The sequence below is a fragment of the Petromyzon marinus genome, chromosome 40 (assembly GCF_048934315.1).
Source record: "Petromyzon marinus isolate PM22_M1 ecotype Great Lakes invasive population chromosome 40, UKy_Petmar_22M1.pri1.0, whole genome shotgun sequence".
Classification (NCBI taxonomy): domain Eukaryota; kingdom Metazoa; phylum Chordata; class Hyperoartia; order Petromyzontiformes; family Petromyzontidae; genus Petromyzon; species Petromyzon marinus.
The window spans coordinates 7,923,134-7,940,163 of record NC_133706.1 but is presented as its reverse complement, the minus strand read 5'-3'; the positions used below and the strand labels follow the sequence as shown (position 1 = coordinate 7,940,163).

General features: G+C 45.8%; 1 protein-coding gene across 5 annotated transcripts in view; it reads left to right on the top strand.

Moving 5' to 3' along the window:
* The window catches only part of LOC116950711 (leucine-rich repeat and immunoglobulin-like domain-containing nogo receptor-interacting protein 3), a 164,261-nt gene that overhangs the window by 33,340 nt on the left and 113,891 nt on the right, over positions 1-17,030 (top strand). For all 5 annotated transcript variants that reach the window (XM_076073075.1, XM_076073074.1, XM_032968695.2 and 2 more), the window contains exon 2: positions 10,586-10,661. The gene's annotated coding sequence lies outside the window, so the exon portion shown is untranslated. The remainder of the gene's footprint in view (positions 1-10,585; positions 10,662-17,030) is intronic.

Genomic DNA, 17,030 nt, shown 5'->3' with positions numbered 1-17,030 from the left:
TCGCGGAGAGCACGTTGCCAACAAACGTGGGAACACCGTGAGAGATTTCGCACGACAAATAAATTCAAGTGGGGTTGGTCTTTTTGGGAGACACGACTGCAATGTGCATTTTTAGTTCGCAATGATCGGCAATATATTTTGCCTTCGCTATACAAATGCAGCTGCCGGTGCATCGCTATCAATTAAAAAATAGCTGCATGGGCATAAACCTGCGTCGACAAGAACGCCTTGATTTCACGTGAACGTCCGGGGAGTCGTCTGCTATCGACAGATGACAGCTACCACCGTTTAATTCAGCTAAATAATCAATTGGTCCGGCCTATGCTCAGAAATTGGCTTGACGCAGCGTGGACAAATATTTTTGCGCTGTGCTACACTTTGCCACCCCCTGTTCAGTCGCACGGAACGAAGCGGCCGCCTCATTTGAGAGCGAAAGCGACCGACATGTGAATGTAAATAAAGCGGGTTTGAGAATGTGCCAAAAAATGAACATTTTTTTCTCGAGTCAAGAGATTTGCCCTGAATTGATAAATCAAATCCCTGCTGGAATATATGCATGTATATATATTAGTGCGAATTTCTTTGAGTAGATTATTCATGCGCAGAACCTGAATTCTGCCCATTGGCAGATGTGTCCAGAAATAAAATAATATATATAAAAATGGCCTTTGGTTCTTTTTTCTCTCAAAGGTCACAATCCCTTCACTTAACAAAAAATGAAAACACTGCATACATTTACACATGCTCAAAGCCTCTGCACGCTCGCTAATGCGGATTGTATTATGACGAATGCAATTATGTGCAGCGTTGGTTGGCTTTTCTGTTGGTAAGAGAAAAAAAGCGCGATAATGGATGAATAATTGTGCTTTGCACCTATGACTCATTGCACATGTGCTATGTTGCAATTTCATATTTATCAACGGGAGAAAGAAACAAAAAACAAAGACTTCCACCGACACTCGTTCGTGACCGTACGGCAGGGGACACGCTTTAATTGACACAAACCAGAGACGTCTCGCTCTGCAGAAATGTTTAACCGTCAAGTGCGCTCAATGAAATACTGTCACGTTTAAGAATGAGAGTCAGAATATTTATTTATACTGGAGGAATCGGATGAGCTATAAAGTAATTTTTTCACGGATGTCCAGGAGCAAAACATACAAATAAAACGAAATCATCCCCATCCTACCAGAGAAATTGTTCAGACAGTGGCAGGAGAGCAATGCAGTTCAGAACGTGTTATTAAACCATTTGAAACGTAATTTGCTCCTGCAATTGTGGTAGCAGCGTCAGTTGTACCACTTAAATCAGCAACTTCTTAAGAGCAATGTACTTTAAATTTTGATTTAAAGCTTTCGTGACTGCAGTAATTCATATTCTTAGTTTTTTCGGTAAAGTCACGTTGAAGAGAAACAACAAAATAATAAAATATATATAAAACAATAAACAATTCTCACGACGTTTCGACCATAACTCAAACGGTCATCTTCAAAACCATCACTTTACCCTACATTGCTGGGATCACAAAAAAGATCTCCAAAATCTTGAATAAACACAAGATCCAGGTCCGTTTCAACACATTACATAAAATCCGTGATCTGGTTCCGTCTGTAAAAGATGTGATTCCGGACATACAATACCCTGGTGTCTACAAACTAAGTTGCCTCTGTGGTAGTAGTTACATTGGAGAAACCAAACGCCATGTCTCAGACCGCATTCGTGAACACAAAGCAGACCTTAAACACGGTAGGACCAACACCTCGGCCGTAGCAGATCATTGTTCTAATTCAGTAGGCTCACATGCCATTGACTTTTCCAAGACAGAGGTTCTTTGTAAGCCATCTGGCTTCCATGAGAGATTCGTTCATGAGGCTTTCCACATATACAAGCACAGAGACAATTTCAACCGAGAAGATGGATTCTATCTTAGCAATCATTGGAAAGATTTGATAAACCATTTCAGTTCTTAATTGATTGTTCACGCTTACAGTGGCTTTCAGACAGCATACATTATAAAAAAAATTCGTCTCCCCCCTCCTCTTTTCAGAATATAGATGGACTAGTCCTGGGTAAACTGCCAAATCGCTGCGCATGGCGCTAACGTTTTTTTATAAATAAATAAATGCGCCGTTTAAAAATAAATTTATGCAAACCAACACACCTGAAGATGACCGTTTGAGTTATGGTCGAAACGTCGTGAGAATTTTTTTTATTGTTTTATATATATTTTATTATTTTGTTGTTTCTCTTCAACGTGACTTTACCGAAAAAACTAAGCATATAGCAATGTACTTTGTTTATGCAAGAAAGCCTCACTAACTGTTCGTCAACCTTTTCCAGGACGGTCCTTTATGGAGTCTTTGTGGCCAGTTCCATTAATTGGAGTTGGGCAAGTGGTGGTGAGGTGGGGGGGGGGGGGTGCCTGGAGAGAATCCATACGTTTAAGGGGGTAATACTCAAAGCTCTGCACAGATGCAATTGATGCAATTCTGTACTTTCATATCCTGGCCATCTTGTAGCCCCAAATCCTAGAGCACGTGGTATTTCTCAGGCGTTCTCCCAACCACGCACTCATTTAGCAGGCTCACATTTTTCTTAACTTCCGAGATCTGACGAGACAACGGCACGCGCAGGTGTACGTGGTCATAGGTGACCAAACAGTTGAAGAATAAAAGGAAGCTGCATGGAAATCCCCTTGTAATAGGGATTTGCCATGAAGTACCACTTAGTGGAAATTCAACGTTGGTCATGCTACGGAGAGATTGGCACCCGCCATAGGCATGCGGAACCCCTTCCACTGGCTTATGGCTGCTTTCAGAAGTGAGTTATGCTTTGCCCGCGGATTGAGACATCGCAGAATTTCCTTCCGTCGTTCTGTTAAAATCGTGGACAGCACCCATCAGCTGTGTCTCACAGCATACATTTTTTTTAAACGCAACTACATGTCGAGGCGCTGTACAAAATAGTGGGGCGTGTGCATGATGCGACCGCCCGAAAATAAAGAGGGAAAAATATTTTAAATGTAAGCTGCAATGGAGAAGAGACGGTCACGGGCAGAGGAGAAGTTGAAAGTCTTGCACCTGGAATGCACCTGGAATGTAACTGGCAGGCAGAGGCACGGATGGCCAGACAGAGATAGATTTCATGACTGTGGGGGAAGCAGCAGACAAGGAGTGACCTGCCAATTAAGCAGAGCTTTGACTGAGAGTTTCAAGAATCTACCTCATTTGCTGTATTTTGTACGCGTGTTGAACTTGTTTCGCACCGCACGTAGCCAACCGTGCTAATCGGAGGTGCGCACCACGCTTATCGGAGGACTGTGTGAGTGAGGGTTAGCAGTGAGATACGATGTGAGTTCACGGAGGACCTTGAAGATGTGCGAGGGCATTCTTTGAGTTGACTCGGTGTTGTTTTGAAAGCCGGGTACAGGGATCTGACGATTGGGGCGATGTGGTCTCATACGTGGTTGAGGGTGAGAAGTATGGCAGCGTGATTTCGCACCATCCCCAGTTTGGAGATGAGCAATGTGTGTATGCCATAGACGGGAGCGGTGCAGTGGTTGTAGGGGGACGCGATGAAGGCATGGGTTGGGGCAGCGCTCTCTATTTCAAGGCCCCGCGGGTCCCTGGCTGCTCCTAGTGGTCGCCGACCATACAGAAATGGTGAAACCACTCCCCATCATCATCGTGCTGCTGTCAAACCCCCAATGGTTACCAAATGGTTTGGTGGCCCTCACACTGATGATGCCTTATCGGAGAAAGTGCCCCCTTCTTACCCCCCCCCCCGCTCCCCCCTGAAAATGAGTGAACAACAATGGGTTAGGGTCTCGACGACGCATGAGGCTCGGGGGGGGGGGGGTGGTGGGGGCGTGTCGTTCAAGTGGAGGTAGTTAGGCCCTGCTGATATTAGAGACGAGGGCATAATAAACTTGCTCATTAAATTTAGATTTAAAGCTTTCGTGACTGCAGTGGTTCTTATTCTTAGTTTTTTCGGTAAAGTCACGTTGAAGGGAAACAACAAAATAATAAAATAAATTTCATTATTTTTATAAAATATATTTTATTATTTTGTAGTTTCCCTTCAACGTGAGGGAAACAACAAAATAATAAAATATATTTTATTATTAAATATATTTTATTATTTTATAAAATATATTGTATTATTTTGTTGTTTCCCTTCAACGTGAGGGAAACAACAAAATAATAAAATATATTTTATAAAATAATAAAATATATTTTATATATTTTAAATATATTTTATTATTTTGTTGTTTCCCTTCAACGTGACTTTACCGAAAAAACTAAGAATATAAACTTGCTCATTGTTTGGGAATCGAACCGGAAGCTCTCTGGATTGCATGTGCAGTGTGGTGACCGTTGCAGCATTGGGGCAGCGTTACGCCCCTACTCAGGTGTGTCATAGAACGCGTTTGGGCGGATGCAAAAACTTCCGTTGCTGCCTTGGTTTTACCAGCGTCAGCAATATTGTGATGTACGCGTAAATCCTCACGGCTCATCCTGCCTCATTGTATTATGCAACTGGTCTGTTCTCTGCGGTTAAAAAAAAACAAAACATGGTAATAGAACCTGGGTTATCGCGATTAATTATTTAAGTCCAGCATTTATATCGGTTCAATTGCTCTACTAATCGGATAACACGAAATATGCATTTGAACGGGAAGTGATAGGTGGGACTCAGTGATGTCATGTATACTATGTATGCTGCACTTCTTTCGCACCGTACATAGCCAACCGTGTCTAATTGGAAGTGCGGGGAAGGAAAACAAACGAAGCTCTAAAATCAGCTCTAAAGAAAACAAGTTTTCAACTCTATGCATCACAAGCTGCATCGCGTGGTTTCTAAGGGCCGACACCTTTTCATATGGGGCCCTAATAATCAAGCACCACAAAATGTAGTTGATTATAATTGACAGTCGATTGATCGACGTAATTGATGAATCGTCGAAGATCGATGTGTGACCTTCATTCACATATAGCTACATGCCTCGATTCGCTTTGACACGTAAGCACATTAATATTCTGTTTAAATATTCAAACAAGCCGATGGAATACAGGATCACCATTTGCAAAATAAAACCAATTCCCATTAACCTACCATTATTTGTGCACGATAAAACATCGGCACCGACTTTTGACATTTTTTTTATTCTTTAATTTTGTGCACGTTGCCATTCTTTAATCAGGTGAATTAAATTAGAATAACTTTACTTCATCAATTCCATTTACTATGTTTTGGTCATTTAGAAATCCTCCATTGCATTCTCTTCAGGGGCTCTTTGCTGCACAGAAAATAATAATTTCATTTTCCCCAATGCCTTGTTATGGATCATGCCCCTTTAGCCATTTCTTTCACTTTCCTTTGCACTCATTATAAACCATCCATGCAAATCGGTGAGACCAGAAACCATTTATTTGAAATTCCTCTGGAGATAAATGATTTGGTGAAGTCTTGGCCACTCTTCATGTTAATTTAGTTTAAGTAGTTTGCTTTCAAGTAATTTATGGAACTCTGAAAAGACAATCTTGTACCAAACCTCTTTTGGATAATTGGGCGAAAAAAAGTAGTTGTATAAATTACAGTGAATGAAAAAGCATGCAAAGTTCCGCTGGAGGTGATGTCATAATTACTTTTCAAGGTTTAAAAGGTAAAGGTGCATCCCTGCAATTGCCCGCTTGCACCACTGCTGCTAGGAGGGCCTTCAATAGAGGGAGCTCAAGAGAACACTCCGATTAGCACATGTTGGCTACGTACGGTGCGAAATAATTTCAAAGGACATACGTTGTGCCCACTCTTGCATGCTGGCCAGATGTCTTGGAAGAGAGTACTCACACTTTGCCCCACCGCAGGTGACCTACCAATCGATTGCGGTGTGCTCATATATACTGCCCATTGGACAGAGGCGGTGAAATTTAAGAAGTTTGCCGAATTGATTCATCTGCCACGCCGACAGATCAAATCAAACCGGCGACAGATCAAATCAAACCGGCGACCCATGGATTACAAGTCGAGTGTGCTAACCGAAAATAAATAAAAACTAATGGTGTTCATGAATGTATCCTCCGTCATTTAATGATCATCATCATCATCATCATCGCCATAAGACGGTGGTTTGAACTCCTGCTTTGAAATGCTGGCAACTTAACCTTGACGTAGTTGGTCAAGGTTATTTTTTGTTTCACGACAAAAAGCGTTAGTGATCTTCAAAAGCAAATAAAAAGGAAGCATTTGAAACAATGACAATTGAGATGTATTGATATATGTTGTACTTCTTTTACACTGTACGTAGCCAACCGTGCTAATCGGAGGTGCGGGGGAAAGACAACAAACTAAACACTAAAAGCATTTCTAAAGGAGGGATTTTTCAGTCTATATTTAAAAGAGCATCGCTCCAGTGGCTTCCTCATCTCGGAAAGAAGAGCGTTCCAGACAGCCACAGATGTGCATCTGAAAAAGCGCGATACAGTGACCGTCTTTGTTCGACGGTTGGTCAAAAGCCTATGCGAGGACGACCGGAGTTCTGTGGTCAAAACATGGCAATTAGTTACTAGTTCAATTAGTTGTTTACGTACATAATAGAGGTTTTTTTGGGGTTAGAACGCGTAAATATAGAAATGTGTCGTTAAAACCCGCCACCACCCGACACAGCCAACTAGTGAAGGTTGTCATGTAAACAGAACGTGGCCAGTCGTCACTAGTACAGCACTACACCGGTGTGTTGGAGAGCCAAGCCACAGCATTAAAAAATCTGAGTACGACGCTTCGCCAGTAATTACAACTAGCTTCATCAGGCGCCAGCCAGATTTGCGGAGAAGTCCTACTGTTTCATTCTTTATATAGAGCTGTAGATGTGTTGACCACTCTTCTGCGTCTCTTGCACAATGTGTGTGTGGGGGGGGGGATTACTGAGGCAACGTACATTATGCATGTGCATTATGCGAGCCCTTTGAACTTGTCCTTCCTGTCTATTGTGTTTATTAAAATAGCCCTACCAACGGTAATGTAAGTGACCCCGGATGACTCTGGAACAATATTTCTTTATGGATTATCTGACATTTTATACCTAGGCCCTATTTTAAGATTAGTCTGAAAAATCGGAAATAAATATTTACTATAAAGCCATATATGTGTGTGTTCTAGGTGTGTCTCACACAACATTTTTAAAATGTATTACACACATATTCTTGGTTCTTTCCGTAAAGTCACTTTGAAGGGAAACAATAAAATAATAATATATAAAACAATAAAATTCTCACGACGTTTCGACTGTAACGCAAACAGTCATCATCAGGTGTGAAGTGTTTCTTGCCGTTGGTTTTTCACACCTGATGATGACTGTTTGCGTTACAGTCGAAACGTCGTGATAATTTTATTGTTTTATGCATATTATTATTTTATTGTTTCCCTTCAACGTGACTTTACCGAAAGAACCAAGAATATGAATTACTGCAGTCACGAAAGCTTTAAATCAAAATGTATTACACAAATGTTCACATAGGCACATATGATTATAACACTGGCGGGTAACGTGATCATTAACTGGAACCCTTGGCAAAATGGCATGAGTCACAACGCAGGGAGGGTTCCAACGTCAACTAAATAGGAGCCGATCGAAGCAAGTAAGGGCCAGGGTATCGTGTATTGCTCTCAAACAATACATCGCAATGATCTTCACTGCAAATACACAATCCCTAGCCTTTCTACGGAAGTCTCCAACCTTGGCAAAAGTCACCCCCACACCAAGCTATGTCGATTCATCATGGCGCGGGATACATGTGGGCAGTGACGAACTTTGAGCAAAGGGACAACAACTGGGATTCTAGACTCCGTTCAAGCAATATTAGCTTATGCATTTTCAGGAGTGAATTGTTTTGTTATCGAGAATTGTTGTTCGTGAGGAAGAGTAACTCTTTAGAAAATTACTCCCAGTTCTCAAGAGAACCCCCCCACCCACCCCCCCAACCCCCACCCCTCAGGAAATTAGTTGTTGTATCCCAGTTGCTGTAATATCCGAGAGAAACAGCGGAATAAATCACAAAAGTGATAGATTGCAGGGCTTGTCGTCTCGGGGGGCTAATGCGACGTGTCGCCGGAGCCAGCCCAGTGCCTCTGATATCCCGGGTTTAAGCAGTGGGGTGCGACAGTTGAAAAATGAACATTGCCTCCTCACTCTGGAAGAGGATCTCATGGAGCACGGATTTGATGGTCTCAGCCTAGTCAGTGACGACTGCATGTGCATGCACACACACACACAAATAGACGACGACAAATATCCCGGTGTAGTTAGTTAGGGTACCGCGTTGCAAACCCAGTGACCTGAGTTCGATTCCTGGCCACAACTAAAGCCACGACAGCTTGTCTTGCTCCCCGCCCCCTCGTACCTGGTGCAGTGCTGGGGAGGAAAAGGTGGCCGGGCAAAGTGCTGCTGACCACACTCCCCCCCCACCCCCCTTGTATGCCGTGCCGGCATTCGTAATGAGTGGTGAGGTTCGAAGTGCAATACGCTGACCACTGCATCGCCTCTGCCCTCACACGCACACATTGTGACTTTCATGTCATAGCTGACTTATTATTTGCTAAAACTCAAACTCTGAGAACCGAGACGCAAACAATTTCACAGGTTGAGAACACTTTAAAGTTTAGTCATTTTGACCGTTCAACTTATTTGGTTAAGTGCGCTACATTGTCTACTCTTATGGATACCATCCTGGAATCTGTCCCCTAGCGTCTCACGTGAAACGGGGTTCACGTATTCACTGGTTCATACATCCGTCGTATTAGCCAGGGCAGCCGCTGTGCTCGAACCGCGAACGTCTGCAAGAAGTGGTAAAATGCGCTACCGCTCATGGCCCTGAATTGTGGCAATTCACTGAATAACCGAAAGGAATAAGGGGGTTTGGGGACGGTGGCGTGGGGGGGTAATCAGTTTCACTCCAACACTGAACCTGCACCAGAGAGAATCCTGCGCTTGAGCATTTTTACTGCCGTGCACTTTTGCAAAGTTTCTGCTGCGTTCGAAGCTAATTGAGGGAGAAACTACGCGATGTCTCGTTCGGCAGCTGTTCGCTCTCAATGAACTCTCCCCCCGCTGTCTGCAGGGACTCACAAATAGAGTGCGGCTTTGCCTCTCCGGCTGACGCCAAATAATGCCATCGGTATATAATTGGAAATTACAAAAAATATAAAAATAACACCGGTGAACTGGACGTTGTTATTCACCGCCGAGAGCGGGGGAAATTTCAGGGTAGCGCTTCTTGAACGCAAGGTGAACGCCATTGGACCGGCATGAATGGCGCCACTGGAAGAAGTCCCACAACACCGAATTCTTAGCCTGTTTAACGGTTTAATACAGGATGCGAAAGCGAGGTCGGAGCCCATGATAGCAATTCTCTGCGGGGCGCGCCTGCCACTCACCGCACTGATAATGGAAACGCCGAGAAGAAAAAAAAAACGACGAGGAAATAAAAAAAAGCAAATCGCACGCAGGCAAACGATTAAAAAGCCGCACGTATTTTTTTTGTACGTGAACAGCTCTTGTGTTGCAGTTATTTCACCGTGCTCCACCACGTGGGGAGCATAGAGGTTGGAGCACAGTAGGGTACAATATGTTGGACGCATTGCCCTCTGCCGACAACGTAGCCCCGGTAGCAGCCTACAAAAGCTGCTTGAGTGGTGGTTGCACATTTCTCCAGGAAAAAATAAAATGCCCTACCTTAGAAGCCAAGCAGGTTCGAGCCTGGATAGTCTTGGGATGGTGGGTCACCATGCACACCACGTTGTTATGGACTATAAAACTACGTAGTGGTGAGTGCAGCAACATCCATTGTTGTATTGTACTTCTATGCTTCCCCATCTATCCAGTTCACTTTCACAAACCCGCATCAGGCCACATGGTGACGTATGGTCAGATGACCCACGTGATCCACACTTGATGGTCAATGATGAGGGTGGGGGAGCCCTCATCCAGCAGCAGAGCGCTGTTTTGATGCATGGCCGGGTGGCTCAGCGAGAGAACGAATGGTTTGCAATTGGAAGGTTGCGAGTTTAAATCCTGGTTAGGGGTCAGCTCATCATTTCTACTAATGAGCCGACCCTACCGATAGACAAACTCCCACCGTATGAATGCGGAATGATAATAATGCTTGAATTTTATTTAGCGGCATCATTCATGCCAATAGCATCCCACAACGCTGTACATTAATTATATATAAGGAGCAAATCCCATATACGCGGTTGGCTACGCGTGGCAAGAATGAAGTCCAGCACCAAGCAAATGAAAACCCCTACTACGAATGCAAAATCGAAAATCGGCAAACAAATTAAGAAATGGCACCAAAATAAAAAGCACAAACAGCAAAAGAGTTAGCAAAGTAAAGATATTAGTCCATCAGGAATGCTCCACGAAGCAGAGTGGGCTTCTTTCGGCAGTTAACTCAACATTGGCGCATGTGACGATGGCTGAGTCGTGGATTACACGTGGCAGTTCACCTCCATTGTTCACGTCCACCCAACCATTCAGTTGCCCGTGTGACCATTTGCATTGGTCTGTCTCATCCTTTGGCTCCAGGTGATCGGCGACGCACGTGCAAGGACATCGGAGCACGGTTTGGGAAGCACCACCCAGCACTGACGCACCTGCGCAGGTGAGCATGACCCTTCCTGGCACTCATAGCAACAATGCCACAAACAGCTACTACAAACTAAGCTACTTCATTTTACCAGGTAAGGCCCACTGAGCCATGTAGCTCTTTTTCAGAAGTGACCTGGCCACAAAAGATAGCTCAACGAAGTGGCACATCATGATGGGGAAATTTATAGCTGCCAACTATTCCAAATGCACGTTTCTAAATGTGGAGGGGAAAAACCGGAGGACACAGGAGACAAATCCACGCGACCACGAGGAGAAGATGCTAAATTCAAAGATATAGGTGTTAGGGTCAGGATCGAACCCACACCCTCTTGTATACCAGACGAGGTAGTTAGCCACTCGCCACCTTGATCCCATGAAAATTCGCAACGAGGCCCGAGCCGTGTTTCGTATGGTGAACTTCTCTCGCACCGTACGTAGCTAATCGGAGATGCAATTGGTCATCTGCGGAACGGCTCAGCGTGGCGTGTTTGTCCCTCCCCCCCCCCCCTTTTTTTTAAACAAGGAGCCCGCTACTTGCGTGTTGCCCAGTTCGCGGACTTGACCAGCCCGGTTTTTTTTTGTGTTCGTGGAAATGCAGCGTTGGATTATTTATCAACTCGCAGCTGAAATATGAATCGCGCTCGATCATCATTGCGGCAGCGATTTGAATTGTCAACGTCATTCCAGGCGCACAATCGCTGGCGCATTCTTTGGGTCTTTCGGTAAAGTCACGTAGATAGATTCAAAGAAAATAACAAAAAAAACTACGACGTTTCGATCGTAACACAGGCGGTCGTCATCAGGAAAAGGGTGACGTCTCGTTAATGCGGAGGAGAGGAATTCGCATGCGCTGCGTGGCCACACACACTCACACACACACACAAAAAAAACGGCAATTAAGGCGCCACGGTGCATTTTATGTTAATCGATATTGAACAATCTTGGGATTAGTTGAGGTCGCTCTTTAAATATCTTGTGAAGCACAAACACGTAATGAATGCCCGCATCGATGTGCATGCTAATGGGGGGGGGGGGGGGGGCGGACCTTTCCTTGTGAGTCGCAAAAGGCGGCCGCCAGGTTTCCTGCGACTGCTCCTGTGGCTGATCCCGCAGCATCCAGGGACACGGAAGTTGCCACGCGCTCTGATCGCTGTGTTCACTCGCCGTGACGCGCGCGGTGCCCTTCGATGAAAGCAAATGATGCCCCTGCCCTTGTTAACTGTCTTCGTACGAGCCTCTTTCTTTCGCACCGTACGTAGCCAACCGCGCTAAATCGGAGGCGCGGGGGGAGGACAAAGAAACTGGACACAAAGAGCAGTTTTATATAAATGTGTTTTCAATCGAGATTTTAAAGTACACAGCTCCAGCGGCTTCGGAATATCGGAAGATATTTGCATCAGTGGACCCCTATCGCAATGTCGTGTTTCGTCAAAATTAGTGCTTCGCCGAATTAAAAAAAAAATCTATATATTTTTTGGAATATCAGAGCGGGTACACCTGCGTCAGAATGTGAGATGAGCTGTACGTAAAGCAGTGGGAAGTGACCTCGCAGCATCTATCTTTTACCGTGCCGCGGCTGAAAATGCCTCGGGTGGTGTTCGTGGAGTGCTCTTGTCTGTAAAATATGATAATCCCGTCAGCTTTTCGCAGCACAGGCCACACGTTCTGCTGTTGAGATGCGGAGAAGTCAAAACCAGTTGACAGTTAACCCGCTCAAATAAATGCTGCTGGATGAACGATTGCTTCAAAGTGGCCGATGGGTTAATGGGCTTAAAAACGTGATTTTACTGGTAGAAAACGTAGTGGACTGGAAGCCCAACCGGGATTAATTCACAGGAGGCAGGAGATTCATTGTATATGTCTGTGGATGTCTGTCCACGTGTATCCAGACACCCGGATATATAACAAATGCGCTCCTAGTGGGCATTACTGATAGGAAACGTAGTGGACTGGAAGCCCAACCGGAATTATCACAGGAGGCAGGGGATTAATTGTGTATGTCTGTGGATGTCTGTCCACGTGTATCCGGACGCTCGGATAAAATGGGAGGGGTGGGGCTGGGTGGAGAGGGGAGGGTGGGGAGGGGCTGGGGAGGGTGGGGAGAGGAGGGTGGGGAGAGGCTGGGTGGGGAGGGTGGGGCTGGGTGGGGGTGGGCAGGGTGGGGCTGGGTGGTGGGTGGGAGGGGTGGGGCTGGGTGGGGAGGGGCTGGTCACCCCGTGGTGCCCTTATAAAACTCAACGTTTAACCTACTCACGCCGGCTTGTGCCCGCCCTCACAGTCGGGCATATTTGCGGAATACACCACGTGGTGGTGCCGCCGTTGACCCTGGCCATTGACCGAGTAACCCAACGTTCCTACCAGCTCCATCCGCAGGAATGTGTTAATTGTGTGTAGAAACAGACTCTTGTCCGTGAATATAATTACTGTACTTTATTCTTACACTATATTGTTGCGTGTCCGACCCTTGCATCTCCACGCTGAAGGACCTTCCATAAATGACGTCACGCACCTGGAGGGGGGGTGGGGTCAGACATTTGTGACGATGTGTGACGAGGGGGGGGAGGGGTCAAAAATTGTCCAAAATCGCGTGACGTCATTTATGGACGCCCCCTGACTCATGAACCGCGCACACCCAACGCAGTGTGTGTGCACCGCGGAATGTTCACGCATCCAATCCCTTTCACATATCCGCCTGCACCTCAGCTGTTCGAGAGTCGGATACGTGACGTCGTTTATTGTAAGGAAAAAAACACTTCACTCGGTCCGTCAACAAAGCCATCGGCGAAATGGCCCGTGATTCTAATGTTTTCCAGTATACACATTGTTTTTTTCTTCTTCTTCCTCTTCAAGCAAGCAAACTCTTGACTGGCTGTGAATTTATGTAAACCAACTGTAACGCGTTTTACTATGCACTCGGGTCATGTGTGGTGGTGACGTGCGTGTCTCGGGAATAGGACGTGTGTTAATTGCGTGTGTGCGATGGCGGTTTTATCTGCAGACATACGAAACAGACAAAGGTCCCCCGTGTAGCCTTAACAGACTGTAGGGCCAAGGGCTGTTAGCGAGCACCTATGATGTTGTCGGCACGGCACGCGAGGGGGTGGGTGGCCAACATCAAGGCCGATCGCCTTCGTATGCCCAGGTAGTCATTTGAGGCTGAGTTGACCTAGGGGAGGCCCAGGAGCTGCTTAGATAATTGTCACCGGTGTTGGCCGTGAGCAGGAATCGAATTCGGATGGCCGGGTTCTTAGCGCAGCGCTCTCACCGCTATACTATGCGGATACGCACACGAAGACAAAGATCCCCCGTATAGCCTGTAACAGACTGTAGGGGCAAGTGCTGTTAGCGAGCACCTATGAAGGTCGGCACGGCACACGAGGGGGTGGGTGGTCAACACCACGCCTGCCCGCCTTTGTCTCCCTAGCGGCGATGTTTACACATCGCACCAGGTACTCATTTGAGGCTGAGTCGACCTAGGGGAGGCCCAGGACCGGTTCATAAAATCGTCACTGGGTGTTGGCCGTGAGCGGGAATCGAACCCGGGTCGCCAGGTTCGTAGCGCAGATCGCTAAACCGCACACACGCGCATCCACACACACACACGGACGCATACGCGCACGCTCTCCTAAATTGCATGGCCTCTTCGCTGGGGCTCACTTAAAAATCAATGCTTGGACCCCTGCACGCGTCCATGCATCATACCTCTGCAAATTGCCATTATTGTGGCTTAACGCACGTCGCGGGACGTAATGGGAATACAGAGAGAGAGAATCACGTGGCGTGGATGCAATGTTAGACGATACGAGCTGCCCGGTTCAGTATGTTGGCGCTCTTCGTTGTTATGAACTGTTGTGTATAAATAATAAGAATAATAATGATGCATTATATGGTTAATACTGCGTGGGCAGTGGTGCACAGCCACAAGTCACACAAACGGGTTGGGTATTTTTTAGTTGTTTAATGTACTGTATGTAAATAATAATGGTAATCATTCACAGCACATTGTCAATCCACTGCTGGACGAAGGCCTCCCCCCTCCACACTATGTTGGGTGCTGGGGCTGCGTGACCACGCGTCACCATTCTGGGCAGTGGAGGTTGACGAAGCGGGGCCCTCGGTCCTGTGCAGATTTCACTCACTGCTGATAAATCAGCCTTGGCCGAGATTTTAATTCAAGCCACTGGTTTCACAGCGTTGTGCGCTAAACACTGCGCCACCGCATCCCTCTGTTTTGTTTAATATTGCCTTATTTTACATATATATTTTTTAAAAATATACCTATGGAAATGTGCTCTTTAAGATCATACTCTGGCCAAGTGTTGCGGTGGCTAGAGCACGTATCTCACAATGGGAAGGTAGCAGGTTCACCACTTGGTGTATGGGATCAACTGAGCCCTATATTCCTTCATCCCTTTGGTGCCAATAAATAAATATATCGTAATTATCTTTGTTTATCCAAGGAAAGCCTCATGGAGTCTCACTATTTATTTATCTGTTTCTCAGGAGGATCCTGCATGTTTGGCCATTCAATTAGTGTGTGTGTTTGCGGGGAGCGGTAGTGTAGCGGTTAGCGCTACCTGGCGACTCGGGTTCGATTCCCGCTCAGGGCCAACACCAGTGGCGATTATCTGAACCGTTCCCTGGCCTCTCCTAGATTGACTCAGCCTCAAATGAGTTCCTGGTGTGATGTGTAAACATCGCCACTGGGGAGACAAAGGCGTCCGGGCGTGGTGTTGGCCACCCACCCCCTCGTGTGCCTTGCCGGCCTTCATAGGTGCAGCTCGCTTACAGCCCTTGTCCCAACAGTCTGTTGAGGCTATACGGGGGATCTTTATCTTCATTTGCGTTATGGAAGGCAACCAGTGTGCCCAGAGAAACCCAGAACATATGAGGAAATAATACGCAATAACTCTACATCTGCTCACATTGCAGCCAAAACTTACAGCACTAGGTGGTCCCAGGCATTCTCCCATCCAGGCTATATTCTCCTTTCACATTCTGAGAACGTATGCGATTTAGGGCGCTTTTGTCAGAGGTGGAATGAATACCATTCTGGGGATATTGACAATGGCTGCCCTGTGCATCTTGAGCGTGTCATCGTAACGTGGAATTTGCACGAATGGTTCAGAACTCCACGCATGAGATGAGCACCGCCCCACGATAATTATAATTAGTGTTAGATTGCTTTCATCTTCATCGTATAACATGGCTTCTCACCGAAATGGTTTAGTCTTAAAATAGTTTTTTTGTGTGCCTGAGTGTTGTTCTTTTCGCAGGTTAAGTTGTGAATTGAGGTTGTGACTGTAATGGGGATGATTTTTAATAGCGCGTTTATTACATAAAAGAAGGTCACGTTATCTGTGGAACTACTGCAAAAAAAAGAATTGAGATTTTTTTTTTGCAACTAAAATTATAATATTTTCTCCCAGTCCTAAATTGAAAAACCCCTATGCAATAATAGCCAACATATTCATATTCAGCAGCGGGAGACAATGACTAATTTGTTGCACGGAAATTCATATTTGTCTGGGGAGTACCACAACCCTGTTTAATCACCTCTAATTGTTGCACTTAGGAAAGTATGACCAGTATGGCTCAAACAACCCCTTGTGACCAATAATGCTGCAGAAAGCCTTGCATCCAACAGTGGATGAACAACTTTTCGCATAATTCTATTGTGATTCAGCATTCAGTTTTAAAAGCTGAGCGCCCCAGAATTTCAATTTGCATCGAGCAGCATCCGTTCGTGACTCCCTTGCGTTATTCTTTAGAATCGTACCTTTCTCATGTCCGTGATGTGTGATAGCTCTGTATTAGCTCACCACCAGGGAAGCAGAAAGAAAGTCTATTTGCAGTGGCAGATTAAAAGTTTCCGTGCAAGCTCCCACCTCACTCATCCCACCGCCACCATTAGCACTGCAGTGTACACATGCCACAAATCAGGATATAGCTTTAAGCCCTGAGTACCAATTAACATTCGCTCGACTAAGGCTTGACTTTGTGTAAACATCTTGACGGGTAGATGTGGGGCCCTGCCAATGTTTTCCTGAGCCATTGAGCCAATATTTACCAAGCGGTACATGCAAGCAAAGCGAGTCTTGCTTATGTCCCATTTCCCAGCGACGCCGCTCCGTGGAGTACATTTCAAGCCCAATAGGGCAAGATTTAATTGAAGCCACGTTTTCCGTGCGCACCTTCCAAGCTTGCCTGCGCATTACCTGCCCGAAGGTGCGGGAAGCTCCCTCCTGGCGAGGTCAACTCACAAGTAAAGTACACATGGTGACTTGCGCTTGTTAGTTGAAATGTACCAATGCCTAAGGCTCAAGTTCAGCCGCCTGAGACGGCGACCCCAAAGATATGCACCTGGCACACCACATCGAGT